The sequence below is a fragment of the Rhagoletis pomonella genome, unplaced genomic scaffold, assembly GCF_013731165.1.
Source record: "Rhagoletis pomonella isolate Grant_MI unplaced genomic scaffold, Rhpom_1.0 Rhpom_scaffold_00007, whole genome shotgun sequence".
Taxonomy (NCBI): domain Eukaryota; kingdom Metazoa; phylum Arthropoda; class Insecta; order Diptera; family Tephritidae; genus Rhagoletis; species Rhagoletis pomonella.
This window is the reverse complement of record NW_023458561.1, coordinates 55,662,710-55,673,624: the sequence shown is the minus strand read 5'-3', so window position 1 is coordinate 55,673,624 and position 10,915 is coordinate 55,662,710.

The window sequence follows — 10,915 nt, the reverse complement described above, 5'->3', positions numbered from 1 at the left end:
ACAAGAATAATTGCCAATAATTTTGGCTCACTTGCCATTATCTTGTCACATTTTTTTTTTTCTGCTGCTATTGCTATTGAACGTTGTACAGAGCCAAACATGCGTGTGTCAGCAGGCTTTAATTAGGATTCTGTGCTTCTTCTTCATTGGAAATGCAAGTGCCCATGAAATCTGACATGGCTGCAATCTTTGTAAACTTTGTTTCATTTTTGTTGATACATAGTGCGAGGTAATTTTGTGCACCAGCTGGCTGGATGGTTCCTTTATAAACAGCATAAACAGAAAAGTGACATGGAATGCCAAAACCCATGGACAACCAAAAATTCATTTTTTTGTCTTATAAAGTAAATATAGTTTTTTTTTTAATATTTCCAAATAGTTTCCTACATTGTTTGCGGATGTGCTTGTTTGCAACATTGCTTGCATAGAACAAGCGACTTACACTACAACTGCTATGCAGTCTAGTTGGCTTAAGCCAGCGCGTTGCTAAATCCCAGCCTTGGCGACGCATTAAGCTGCCACAGACGTGCGGCAAATGTCGATGGCGGCAGCAGCAACTTAAACAGGATAGCTATGCGCCACGCTACGCCAACACGATCAGGTCGAGGTAATTTCGCATTAAGCAGCCTAAATAATGAAGTGAAATTCACGATTTTTTTGAGTGGAGGTCCCTTTGCAGCAGCAGTAGGATGCTGCACTCATTGAGTGGCCAAGTTGTAGAAGTTTCGTTTGTTTTTTGTGGATTTTGCGATTTTCGGTTGCTTCAACTTGGCAGCGCTTTGAAGTGCCATATCAGCCGCTACTTAAAGAACAATGTTGCTCACTGCGTTGCAAAAGAAGTTGCCTCATTTCGATGCTGCAGCCGTAACCAATGTGCAAGACAGCAAGGCAGGTATTTTGCTGAGGCAGCAAAGTGCAATCGGCCACTCATTTCGTTAGTTAAGCTCATGAAAAGGCTATTTGGCAAAGAGCCAGCAAGAGAGGTGTACTCAAATGCGATGACGATGATCTTGGACTATGGATATGGCAAACTGCCAGGGGTATTGTATTCTATTATTTTTTTCCCTTCTTTTTTTGACCATTGCACACCGATACAAGTTAGCATTGTTTGCGCACATTTTGCAGAAATTCAATTTAAAAATATCCAAATATCCTGCCTCCGTCGTAGACATTGTCAGCTAGAAAGTCTAAACCAACTCTGACTTGCCTAGTTCCGCTATTATCAAATACTTGTTTCCATTAAAAGTTGACAAGTAAACAAAATCAAATACTCACAATACAAAAGGCAGGCCAAGCTTGTTTGTCCAGCAGCTCAATGTGTTGTTTACGGCAAAAACATGCACTGTGCGTGTGAATAATAAAATAACAAAGGAATCAGCATCCGCACAAAAATATTTAAGAGAAGAAATAAATTTTGTAACGCGTACTTAGGCGCAGTCCATTGCCACCAAGAGCGTCAAGCGGCAGAAGTAGCAGTCCCCTACCATTTGCAACCGAGCGTTTTTGCTGCATAAGTGGGTTTTATTAAACGAACTTTTCACATCTCGCCTTCCTTTTGCCTTCACATTGCTCCCTACAAGCTCATGCGCCTATCGACTTTGTTATCGATATTTATCGATTTTGTTATCGATATTTATTGATTTTGTTGTCGATATTTATCGATTCTAATATATATATTAATCGATTTTGTTATGGATATTTTTATCGATTTTGTTATGGATATTTTTATCGATTTTGTTGTGCATATTTTTATCGATATTTTATAAATATTTTTATCGATTTTATTATGGATATTTTTATCGAGTTTCAAATAGATTTTGCTGCCAATCTTACCGATTTTGGTATCGATATTTATCAATTTTGTTATCGATATTTTTTTTGTTATCGAGAAAGTATAAAGATAAAAATGAAGATAAAGGAACACAAAATAACATAAATGTAATTAGAACGAACAAGGGTAGAGTTAGGGATCTAGATAGAAACAAGACAAAAAATATAACCTTAAGCAAAAGCAGATGTATGTATGTACCAAGAATGATAGAATACAAGATTGCGCCAATCGAGCTGAGAGCAACTGGCCGTGACGTCAATAAATACCAGAATGAGAGAGCAAGACGAACTCGACAAGAAAAAGAGGAAGCATCGACCAAAAGGCAGTGTTGCCAAGTTTTGACTTTGAAAAATCACCAAATTTTTATTGGTGTATTTTATGGACTATGTATGAATACATAATTTTATTGTAAGGATGCCGATTCAAAAATCAATGTTTCTTGCACAACGGTCGATTTCTTCTGGCATGATTGAAGGTGCTGCCACATATTTCTTTGTCACTTATGATTGTCACTGTGCCATGATTTTGTTTAAATTCTTGTAAAATTGCACACTTACGATTGCTATACATTTTTCTTAAATTTTTTTAAGATTTTCTAATTTGGTGTCTTCAAACTAAAAACAAAAGCACCAAAAACGTACCAAGCACAAAAGTCAAAAATTTTCGCGTTTTGAATACCCACTAAATTTGGTGCGAAAAGCATGAGGTTGGCAACAGTGAATGTAAACAAAAGTATTTTATGACGTCAGCGATTGGGTGGATGCTGTCAAATCGACGAAGAGAGGGTTAGCGGTCCGCGAATGGCGGGACCTTTATTTTCTGGATCGTGTGTATGTACGTATGTGTATTGGTTATGAGACAAAATAGATATTAATGTAACGTAAGTTTCACTTCTCCAGGGTGGCCCAGGTGCACTTACTTTTTTTTTGCATTTCGCTTTGCTGCTCTTTATTTGAAAAGAGACAATTTAATACAAGATGATGTTAGACAAATGCGTTATTTAATTTTTGTCGTTTATCTTTCCTAAAGAGGATTTATTTATAAAGATGTGTTAATGCTTGACTTGAATGCTAAGTCCACTTTAGGCATTCAAAGGTCAAATAAACTTCCATTGTGAGAAAATTATTTTGCACACCACTTGAGAATTGCTTACATTTACTAAGCAATCGAATGAAATAACAGAATAATAACACCAAATTCTTGTGAATTAGATGCTGCATATTTTTGGGTGCACAATTTATTAATCTAGAATCTACTACACCAAACCATAGTAGTATAAATTTGCGCCACTGCCCACTGCTTGCAAGCTGATTAGTTTGGTACAGGTCAGGGATTTTTCAAGATCAAAGTGCCTAAGAGTTCGTATATGAAGCTCAGTGTTTGTTGTTAAACTTTAGTGGAAGTGGAAAGTGATCCGGGTGACGTTCATGTTGTTGTTGTTGTTGTAGCGGTTACTAAACCCTGCCTAGATGGGCTTGTTCATCAATCTCTTTCGTCAAGCGTGCAATACCGACTGGGTTTGTTCCTAGGGTGTTAGTTGTGTGGGGTTTGGGGGGCATTAGAAGAGATGGGTCAAGTCTTGGGGTGTCTCTCTGCATGGCGGACATGGTTTGGGCCCTAATCTACTAAGGTACGAGTCTAACCTGCTGCAGCAGCAAGAGTGAAATTGGGCTTTGGTGTTGCGAGTCCCCCAAGGCAGACGAAGCTATTTGTCGTCCACGACAGGTCGAGATTCGGTGTTGGTCGAGAACAACTCCCTGTGAATTCTGTTTATCACCTGTCGGTATGCTTCACAGGCCAAGTTGAGTGTGGTTTGAGGCATTTCTGCCATGAAAAACAACTTGGGAGTCGGCGTAAGGCTGTAGGTCCCTCCCCTTTGTGCTACAACACCAAGGCGCACGCCACAAATCTAAGGAGAAGCTCGGCCAAACACTAGCATATATGCAAGCGCCAATCTATTATTATTATTATTATTATTATTGTACAGTGGTACACAGTCTGAATAAAGATGGAGGGCAGAGCAGGAGCGGTTGTCTATCTTTACCTGGCATAAAACTTTCTATTGCAATGGGTACTTGGTTCACGGTCTTTCAGGCCGAGGTACAAGCAGTCTCAATTTGGGCGAGACTGAACCTTGGGAATGGTTTAAAAGGCTGTACTTGTGGGGCCCTAACTGTTTAGTGAACTCAGTTGATTCTTCTCGAGACTCATAATCGAAGAGTGGGTAAACTCATAACGCAGTAAGTACCTAGGAGAGTTAGAGTGCCTTAGACAGGCAAGAATTTTTGGTTATCCCTTTGCTAGGAGAGATATAAATTACTTGGAAAGAGCCAACATCAAGTAGCTTATGGGCTACCTAACCGGCCATAACTTCCTGCACTCCCACGTGCACCGGATTTGTCTTTCAATGAGACGGATTGTCATCTTTGCTTAAAGACCTCCAAGTTAAACGTCATTATCGACGTTTTCAACATCATGCATAGAACATGTGATCGATAAAGCAGTCATTGTATTTCACCGGAGCTTCTATCTCCGATTTATGCTTACCGGACAATGAACAAACGGTCCTAAGGGTGCAATACCTCAGTTCTTCCACAGTCGATGTTCTTAAGGTTAGGAATTCGTCTACAAAGAACCTTTTAGCTTTCATCAGGTAGGCTGACAACATCTTGGGCCCTGAGGGTTAGGAAATATCATCTGGATAGAAAAGATTTTCTAGGTCTAGGCAAAAAATAAAATATAATTATTTGAGCTACTTATTTTAAAAGATTCTTTATACAAAAAAATTAAATAATACAAATTTTGCCAGAAATTTAAAAAAAAATAAATTTTTCTTAAAAATATTCCCAATTTTAAGGCATAATAGTAATTCATCAAAAGCCCTCCATTTTTGTTCATATGTATACAAATCTGTTAGCCATAAGTGGCAAACATATTCACACTCCACAAAATCAAAAGTAAAATGTATGTCAAGTATGTAGCACTGCCTGAAATAATTGCTCCTTAAATAAACATATGTACATACATATGTATATACATAGAAAATCCGTAGCACAAATAAATGCCGCAATTTCCCACAGAATGTCCTTTCATCCTGTAGAGACTCAAAACTGTGAGTAAAATTGCCGCTGGTTTCCAGCCCCTGAAGTTACCTGCCAAAGCGCTCATTAAAGTCAAACTTTCGTCCTAAATTCGACGCCATTAAAATACTTGAGGGGCACAGTAATGTTTGGTTGTTTGAAACAAATTATGGCGAATAACAATGGCAAGTGCTGAATGAGAAGGGCGGCGAACTTTTTTATTTTGAGTTGGATTTCTTAGTTTGCCTTTTCCTAAATTTTCATGTATAAATAAAGAATATTGAAATAGCTGGAGGTTATGTAACGTCACAATACGATTTGTTTGTTCGTAAGGAAATTGTGCTACACTGAATATTTCTAAAGCACGTGTGACTGTGCATATTTTCAAGCAAATGACATTTTTTTGCAAATAAACCTAAAAATATGAACATGTCTGCAAACAAATTTTACCACTTCCACTCCTTTGTGCCTTTAACGGTTGCAAATATTTTCGAAGGACTAAGAGTTGGTCTTTGTGTTGCTTTGTTGGCGGCCGAAAGTTAGCTTTCGCCGCCTCTTTATGTTCGGAAAATAACCTTACAATTTCGTGTGAGCCAACAGTCAGCCAAAAATTTCAGAGACAAAAAAAAAAAAAATGCTTTGTTGTTGACGACTCCCATAACGAAATGGCATGAGGAGGAAAGGTGTATGATTCGCTGTCAAGCAGTGGATGAGAGGCGCTGCAAAGTGTACGTACATATATATGTGGCAACTTTAAAATTCATGAAAAGCGTTAACATAATTAAATTGTGCGCAAGCAGGAAATTTATTTTCTCCGTTAATTGTAGATATGTATTGTTAACACATACATATGTGCATATATCTATTTGTACATTAGGGCGCACCAATCTACATACAAAAAAGTCGGTACTGTTTTTCCATCGGAATTATAAAAGTTATTATAATATTTTAAGACTTCTGCCAAAATATTTCGGAAATATATTATGAATAAAGTGAGCTGGACCTATTTGAAACTACCTCCAAAAGTCTAGTTTCTTATAAATAGTTTGTGATAACAATTAGCGCTTCTTACACAATATGTTAGTGTTTGGCCGAGTTTCTCCACCGCTTTGTGACGTGCGCCTTAATGTTGTCACACCAAGGTGATCGTATTTTGATGAGTTGGGTTTCATCGCAGAAATTCACTTGGAGGGTAGCCATTGCCTGCTGAGGGGCGAACGCTTTTAGAAAAAAATTTTATATATTTTTTTTTGTATGTTGGTCGGAAACTGTGCTTCAACGTAGGCCCTGCGGAATGGTACTGTGCACTTCTAACCACTTCACCACAGCGGCCGCCTGTATAGTTAGTTTTTAAAAGGTTATTCTCCTTAAATCACACCAGCTTAAACCTTTCCACCTTCTGAAATAATTTCATGAACAAAAAAAAATGTTCAACTATGTTTTTTCTAAATTTTTAACTAATTTTATTTTAGTATTTTTTTCAAATCGGAATATTTTGGCTGAAGTCTTTAATTATAAAAAGTATTATATTTCCAGTGCAAAGCCTGTTTTTATTTTTGGTGGGTCACCCTAATGTACAGATGTATATAGCAAAAGGAGGCCGCGAAAAAGGGCTTGCATTCAACAGTCGAATCAACAAAAGCAGGCATATTTAATACGGGAGCAAGGGGATATGGCGGCATGGCATGAATGCCATTACAAAATAAATTTCGAAACGAAAAGAACAAAATAAACGGAGCATAAAATAGGGGCATATACGGGCAGCAGTTCGTACCAACTTGGCATGTAAATGCGGGAAAAATCGACGGTTCACCTGTGAAAGGGCGCTAAAGCTCCAACAAGGTCTCTCACCATTACCATTCAAGAAGAAGAAGGAATAATTGTCCAGCATGAAATGCTTTGGCAAGGGAACGCGCACTTTAAAAGCCAACAAAGAATACAAAAGACATTCAAAACTCACTAACAAAAATACAAAAAAACAAGTAAGAAAGTCTAAGTTCGGGCGGGGCCGAACATTAAATACCCGGCGCAAGTATTACATATATGGCTTTTCACCTTTCCGAAAGCTACCGCTACATGGTAAGCCTGGGTGTATCAATTTTGAATAAATTAGCGTCCTTAAATTTCGAAATATTGACGTTTCAAGCATTTCTAAAATTTACCGTTATATGAAAAGCCGTAATTTTAGTCCGATTTCAATAATTTTGAACGTTTTGCTTTTATGTGGCAAGCGCAATAACCATACCGAGTTTGGTACAAATTGGTGGAACGGTTACCGAGATATATGTGATCATAAGTGGGCGGTGCCACGCCCATTTTCCAAAATGTTATGATAAGCGTATTTCCTGGTAAAGAATTGTTGCAAGCATCAATTTTGAATAAATTAGCTTTAATATTTACTGATTTATCGAAGATTTCGTATTTCTCCAAATTACCGTTATATGGGATGTGGGCGTGGTTATTGTCCGATTTTTAAAATTTTCGGCCATTTGGTATCCTGTACCAAGGCCAATAACTGCGCCAAGTTTGGAAGAAATCGGTGCAGCGGTTGTCAAGATATACACATGTAACCATAAGTGGGCGTGGCTACGCCCATTTTTCAAAAATTTATAATATTCTTATTTTTCGTCTAAAAGTTATTGCAAATATCAATTTTGAGTGAATAATCTTCAGTAGTTACTAAAATATCGCAGTTTTCGTATTTCTGAAAATTACCGTTATATGGGAGGTAGGCGTGGTTATTGTCCGATTTTGCCCATTTTCAATACCATCCGTCCTACGCCCGAAAGAAGTACACGTACCAAGTTTCGTTAAGATATCTTAATTTTTACTCGAGTTATCGTGTGCACAGACGGACAGACGGACGGACGGACGGACGGACGGACGGACAGACAGTCACCGCTTAATCGATTTCTCTTTTCATCCTGATCATTTATGTATACATTTGTCTATATCTATCTCGATTCGTTCTGCCTGTTACAAACAACCGTTATGTGAACAAAGTTATAATACCCTTGTGCACAAGTGCGCTCGGGTATAAAAAAAACAAAAATGGCGCCTTGACTAGAGTCCTGCTCAACCCTTGCATTCAATCACTAGTAGAACAAATTTAGAGTTTTATATAAAGAAATTCTGCGTTTGAAGCGGTTTCATTCGCTTTTTGTAGGAGTTAGTGGGCATAGAGAAGTTCACTTCGAACTATTATTTTCAATATCTGTAAAAAATAGCTAGGCAAAGGTTGGAAAACAAATTGAAGTTTGCAATGGTTAAAAACTCGATTAGTTGACTGTATGACTGTATTTGCACATAAGTGGTTTACATAAGAGTCGGAAACTTTTTGAAAGCCTTCCATATTCATTTGGTAGAAAACTAAAGCCTGACCTTTCCCTGATTCTTCAATGTTACGCCATTCACTACCCTTTTGTCTTCTTTGAAATAGTCCTTTCAATTAATTTTCTTCGCCTTTATTTAAATGTCAAATGGTTTAAGTTTTGTTTGCCAACAATAATGTAATGCTAATAATTAGCAAAAATAAATTTTTTTCACTTTTCGCAAATGGCAATTTGGCTGCCCCGAAAATTCTATTTATTATTTCTTAAAGTCTTATTGCGGCCACTGTGGTGTTGTGATTATTAGTGCGCACTACCATTCTGCATGGCCTAGGATGGAGCTTAGTTTCCGACTAACGTAGGAGTAGGCGTAAAACTGTCCATTCCGCGCCTTTGTGTGACAACATCAAGGTGCTATTCGGAGGTGCTATTCTGTAATTACGAACTTCGTTATTAAGCTTATTCCAGTTTACAGCAAAATCACTGCATTACCGATGAGTTGAAAAGACAGAGAGCCCTCGAGGAATTACTTCCGAATTGAGAAGGTCTGAGAGGAGGTATGGGAATGGAGGTGGAATCATCTCAACACCTGCCGCTCTGGTGCCCTGCCTTTGCAGGCCAAGGTTTAAGCACCTTGGGTCGCTCATTCTCACACTCGCGATGAGTTTTAGTTAATTAACATCAGTCGCTTGAGGAGCCTCGTTCTGCCTGCGTCCATTTCCCTCTCCCCTCTTAAGGGCAACACAATGGTCAGCTTAGTCCATCTACGAAGGCAGCCCGCTAACCTAACTTAACCTAGGCATATATATGGAATTAAAAAATTTCTTTTAGATCATTATCTTTTTTATAATAATTACATATTGATTATTCCCAAGATTTTTACTATATAATATTTTGAAAAACGCATCTAAGCATTTTTGTGTAAAAAGTTTTTCTAGCCCAATTCATAGGTTTCAAAAATTGGTATCGAGTTTTAACCCCGAAATTCTATTATCCCTCGTTACTTGTAGAGCTAACTTAAATAAGATGAATTTCCCCAACATGCTAAAGCGAAAAAGTAAATTCAAATCATTTAATCCAAATAACCAAAAGTGGTAAACAATAAAAAAACATGAGCACAAATAACCAGCTTTGAAATAAATTTGACAAGTGATATATGATTTTTGCCTACATATTTGATGTCATATCAATATCATAAACTGACAAGCAAATAGCATTATCATGAAAGCCAAAAACACACAGATATGCAAATACGTGTAATTTGAGAATGCTTATGACAACAGTGGCAGCAGTGACAGCACTTCAGAGAGAAATTCGATTTGGAGAATGGAAATATAAAATTAAAACAAAAAGAAAAGTAGAATACAAATTTTAAGGATTATGTGTGTACACGAATGAATCTTTATGTGGGCGTGGATAGCAAATAGCCATACAGAGAGCTTTGATAAATTTTCATTCTGCATTTTTTTTTTAATTTTAATCGATTTTGATTTCGAGGGGCAACATGCTGGGAGCAAAAAGCACTGGTCGATAATTTGTATATGCATATATATGTAGATGGCTGAGTGGAAGATCAAACTATCTCGGCAGCCAGTTCGAAAACGCCCTATCTCATAAAATTTTTCAAGAACGCCCTATTTCAGAATTTTAGAACTCGCTTGAAAAATTCTGAAGTAGGGCTGCCGAAATAGGTCGATCTTCCACTCAGTCATTCATATGTATGTACGTAGCTTAGGCGTTAAATATTGTTGCAGTAAGCTATCAGATCTCCTCAAGCCACTTCCCGTTGACGTTTTGTAGGATTTCAATATGCTTTCGACCAAATACATTTTTTATTTTAAAATTTTTCACTCATTTTTATCTTTGCTTCAATTCGTGTAACGATAGTTGCATGCTACATCGCTTCAAGTGTTATCAAGGGCACTGTTGAACGACGTATCACGTTGCATGCCACTGCAATGGCACCGAATGTTTACGCGTATACACCAACATCGAAAGCATGAAGAAGGAGAAAAACTGAAGCGCAAGCAATTTTGATCAATTTATACCACACAAACGCATGTTGTAACAAGCACATATAAATTTAAACAAGTGCATATAAAAATGTTGAATAGCCACTTTGCGACTGTTGCATACTCGTCTATGCAGCCGAATGCTACTTGAGTAGTAATGGCATAGCAACTGTTGTTTGTGTCGCATACTGTGGAGCACACTCCCGGTCCGGACAATGTTACTCAGCTTCATTTATTTATTTCTATTTATTTAAGTTATCTTTTTTATTTCAATTTTGTTGCGTTGACTTTCAAGTGCACTTGAAATGACGTTGCATGTTGCAGCAGCAGCAGTTTAGTTGCAGTTTACTGCCGAGCATGCGTATATCTACCCTGCAGTGAAAATCCAAATCAGTTAGAAAAACTAGTAGCTCATTAACTAGTATGTGCCTACCAGTTTGACAACTTCGAAGAACTTAATCGTTCAGCTATATCTGCCTTTGAATTGCCAACGCCAAAAATAAAACTTAATTTAATTATTTTTTTATTTATTTAAAAATTGCCTAAAAACCATAAATAAAAAATTAACTACAAAATATAAAATAAAAAAAAAAATTCCCCTGCACCACGACTTGAACCTGGGACCTCAGGCATAGATACGACGGGAGTGCTTTGCTCTGTCGG